Here is a 4,976-nt window from a genome sequence, read left to right as displayed (position 1 = left end):
CTCATTGCTATATTATGTTCCTGTTGATCATTGGCTACATTCATGTTAAACTTTAAACCGGTAGCACACTGTTATGCAGTCGCAGACCCACTTCCATGCAAAGTGTAAGCTGGCAGTCAGGCTGATCACTCAGCTAGTATTAATCTCCATCCCAAAGTTGAGTATATCTAGTTAGCACATGATGAACAGTTTCGCATACCAAGCAAGCTTTGCCCACATTTAACACCAGAGTTTGTTTGGGAAACACTTTTTCCAAAGTAGTGACGTCAAAATCTGTGTTATACTTGAGCAGATAAATTCAAGCAAATTCAGGTGAAACATGGCTGGTATTCATTGTCATAGCAAGGTTTTGGGTTATATTCAGTTTCACAAATATTACATCCTAGGTCCTTTTCGTGTCATACTCTGGAGCACGCGCAAGCAGTACTTCTGTACTCACCTGCTCTACAGCCAGCACTGTGGAGGAGGCTAAATATACACATGTTTAGTACACAGGAAGGACAATCTTCTGCTCTCCAGCTTTTCTTAGATCGGCACAACGTGTCTCAGAACTTGTTGAAGTTGCTTTTGGGTCATTTGATGCCAGACGTCCCAGACATTGCGCTTCACCCTAAGACTCATCGCCGTCGCTGCTGCGAGTTGCATATTCAGACTACAGTCAGAAGAGAGCGATTGCTTAGCAGAGGGATTACATGGGACAAGGGGACTGGGAAGAAGAAAGATCACGTGGTAGAGCCACGAAGACGGCGTTGGACACGAAAGGAAAGAAAACGTAGCAAACTATAAGCAGAACGAAGCTACCCATCTTGTCCTGCCAGACCGCGTGTGCAGAAGCTTTGTGCACCACCGCTACATATCACTTATCGTACCGGGTAAGGGTGAGAGCCGTGCCCAGCAGAATCAGAGGAGTGATACGGCGAGTGACTCCGACCACATGAAGGAAGAAAAGAAAACAAAAAAGAAATACAAAACAAGGATCGTGAAACATACCGCGAGAAGGGTTCCCGACATTGCGTATGACGTCTTCCTGTGACGTTATTTGAGGGCGGAGATATCAACGTCGCTGACGCTCTTTTGCCGACCACTGTCTGTTTACAGTAGGCGACAGCTGTAAGTTCGTAGCGCGCAGTGTGATTACTTTTGCGTTTCATCAGTGCCTCGAGCACATCATGTAGACACCAGGCTTTAATATCGCAATTGCAATGTGCTCCCGAAAGTCAATAATTAAAAAGTTAATTGAAATATCTCTGTTAGTTGGTCCTCTAACTGAGAAAAAATACGGTTTCCTAGTAGCAGCCCCGTCGAGCAATCTAATGACAAAAGCAAAAGCGTCCTAAGGCAACTCCCTTTTTATGACAATTTGTTGCAGATAAAAAGAAACACCCTGTATAGCGGTGCTATACGCAGGGTTCTGACCGATGGGGACGTACCACGACCATCTCTATAATACAGAATATTATAGAGATTGTCGTGGAACGTACCGCCTTTGTTCGGGCTTCGTGGATCTTCGAACGTGGTTCACTCAGTTGTTGATATGGTCGTAGAACCGCCTCCACTGATTGAAGGTTGGACCCTAGCACAACTTTGCTGTCCGTGTAGAACGTATGTCGTCGATGTGAGCGTCAATTTCTCTGACGACTAACTCCGCGATATCAACTGCGAGCACTTGTGGCACATAGCTCAAGTCTTGGAATCGTCTGTTTAGGGCGTGGCGCTAGCTTTGCTTTTCCAAACACAAAGCTCACGTGATGCATGCCGTCAGAATCTGTGACCCGAATGTACATCACAGCGGCGATTGCCTTTTCTGAGACGTCGCAGAACATGCAGGTTTCTCGTCGACGGGCATTGAAGAGAGATATATTGTGAAGTGCTGCCGTGGTGTCTCGTTCAAGAGCATGCAAGGAGTCACGTCCCCCTGTTGTCATTCAGATCGAGAGGGGCATCCGAGCCTGGGTTTCTGAAGAAATATCTCTCAGCATGAGCCTACCTTGTTGTACTATCGCTGGGGCTCATTCCAGGACCGTACACGCTCTTCACAGTGGATAGTAAGCGTCGTCGTGTATTTGCGGTGTCGATCTTTTGCGGGCACTTTGAAGGTGAACGTATCTGCCTGTAGGTCCGAGTTTAATCCAGGACCCAGTTGCATCGATACATGGCCTTTGTCTACGTCCTTGTCTTTAATGTCTTTGGCGTAGTCGTCGGATGGGAAGGTACCCATGACCTCCAGAGAATTAGAGGCGATCTCGTGAAGCTGCAGGTTGGTTCCTTTCAGTATCTGCATGTCCTTTTGAGTAAGCCGATAGCCAGTAAGGACATTCGGTCGGTAATCAAGTTCCTTGTGAAGGAGAACGTCCAGCTGAGATGTTTCAAAGATTACAGGCACAGCATGGGGAACAGACGATGCCAAGGGGAAGACTGTACGAATGGTGCAGACAGTTTGGCGAAGAACGGGATATATTCAGTCAAATTTGCACTGGGAGGGACAGGTTAATCAAGTTGTTTCCAAGGCCAGCCGTACGTTGTTTTTTATCCGGCGCAACTTTAAAAATACTCCACCGACAGTAAGGGAAACAGTTTATAAAGCATACGTTCTTCCTATTTTAGAATATGCTTCTGCTGTGTGGGACCCGCACCAAGAGTATCTGCGTAAAAGAATTGAGTGTGTACAGAATATAGCCGCTAGATTTGTTACGGGCAACTATTCCATGGAGACTCGTTCCCCTGAGTTGGTTAAAGCATTAGGCTGGGAGTCATTAGAGCTGCGTAGGAAGCACTGCCGGCTTAAATTAATGTTTGACATTCACAGTGGTGACACTGGCCTCAATGCAATTATGTTTCTCCGTTCACCTGTTTTCATGTCATCGAGGGTTGATCACTCCAAAAAGATAGAGCCGTACCGGTTTGACACATCTGCCTTTAAACAGTCCTTCTGTGAGACAATCCCACTATGGAATTTACTGCCGCGTGAAGTTGTGTCTGCCCAAAACGGCTCTGTCTTTTTATCTAAATTGAGATCCATGCGAGATTAGTGTGTTTTCTTCATTCTGTCCACGATTTCTGTATTCCTTTTTTTTTTCTCGTGATGTATATCTCCATTCCCCTGCTCTAATGCCCCCCGGCGCTGCAGGGTATTTTGCAATAAATAAATAAATAAATATGGTGATGAACGAGCCACATGGACACGTTCGTCCAACTGCAGTCACGCCAGTGAACATCTCAGCTCTTGAGCAAGCCACCCTCGAGAACCGGCGAGTAACAGGTCGCTGCATCGCAGCCCAACGTAATATTAGTGTCGGCAGTGTGGAGAGAATAATTCACGAGCACTTATTGTTCCGCCAAGTCTGTGCAAGATGGGTCCCCCGACGCCTCACTTGTGACCAGAAGGGAGCGCACGTGGCAGTCTCTGAGCAGCTGCTGAATCGGTTTTAATCGGAGGGGGTCCAATTTTTGCAATCAATCATCACATGTAATGAAACCTGTATGCATCATTGCACCCCAGAGACAAAAAGAAGCAGCGGGGAATGACGACATAAGGCTTCCCCACCTCCAACGAACAGCAAGATGCAGTCGTCTGCTGGGAATTCCATGGGAACTGTCTTCTGGGACATGCAGGGTGTTATCCATGTGGACTTCTTGGAGCAAGGGGTCACGACTAATGCCCAGTATTACTCCACGTTGATAAAGGGGGCTGTGCGAAACGCAATTCGCAAGAAAATGCCTGGGATGTTGTCCGGATGGACCATTCTTCTTAATGACAATGCCCAGTCTCAGACGGCGAATTTGACGGTACAACCCTGGCCGTAATGCGCTGGGAGGTTTTGCCCTAAGCCCCTTATAGCCCAGATTTAGTTCCAATACATTACCATTTGTGTAGGCCCCTTAAAGAGCATGTTGGAGGAAAGACGTTCCACACAGATGAAGTCCTCCAGAAAGATGTCCTGTAGTGGCTACGACAGAAGCCTACTTCCTTGTGCGCCAAAGGCATGAAGGAGTTGCCACAGCGATAGCAGCGGTGTCTAGATGCGCACGGTGAGTACTTTGAAAAACTGACGTAGTTAGGTGCTTCCCGAATTTCCCCTTGTATTTAGAGGAACAATAGTCTTGGCAAGCCTTGAACGTCCCTTTTAGATAAATAAATGTAGAAAAAAGAAGGAAACAGGCCGGATGTGCGATCAGCTGTTCCATGACGCTTGGTGCATTAGTGCCAGGGTTACTTCAAGTAGCACTAAAGTCATTTTTAACATGCTGTATTCTACCTGTAAGACTGTTAGGTAGGCCAGTATAATGCGCCATGAGAAGTAATCCACCACACAGAGTCATAATTATCGCATAAATTGAATTTAAAGTACGCCGCAGAAAGCAACCGTGCGCGACAGTGGTGGAGAGCAGTACCAGCCTGTGACGTTGCGCTGATGGCACACCGTCCGCACTTGCTGATTGGTTCAGAGATATGTCGTCTGCTAGTCAGCTGTTCGGACCTATGAAGAAGCGTTGTACACAGGGAAATTCCAGCGGGCCAATGAAATCCTCCATGCGCACGGTCATCCTTTCAAACCCTAGTCCCCCCGAGGGAACATGTTTACGGACTACAAAAGAAGAAAGCCTTCACACCAAAGAGGAAAAAGACAGGCGCTGACTTCGACTGACCGCGCAGACGTTATGCCGTCATCGGTCGTCCTTCTCCTCATCGTTACACATCGCGGGCTAGTCGAGCGTGAACGAGCGCGGCTGTGTTCGTGTACGTTCTTCTTCTTCTTTTTTTTTGGGGGGGGGGGGGGATAAAATTGTATGCATCAAACACTTTTGTGGTGTTCAAGAAATTGACACATATCTTTCATCAGATGTCTTAAATAGAAAATATTTTGGATGACCCTCTGTACTCCCATAAATGATTACTTCGTACCGTACGTCCTTGAGTTAGATCGCTAGAGCACACAGCGCGGGTTGTCGGTGCTGCTTAGGCCAGCTGCCGCCCA

The sequence above is a fragment of the Ornithodoros turicata genome, chromosome 2, assembly GCF_037126465.1.
Source record: "Ornithodoros turicata isolate Travis chromosome 2, ASM3712646v1, whole genome shotgun sequence".
In the NCBI taxonomy this organism is placed as follows: domain Eukaryota; kingdom Metazoa; phylum Arthropoda; class Arachnida; order Ixodida; family Argasidae; genus Ornithodoros; species Ornithodoros turicata.
Note: the sequence above shows the minus strand (reverse complement) of the source record.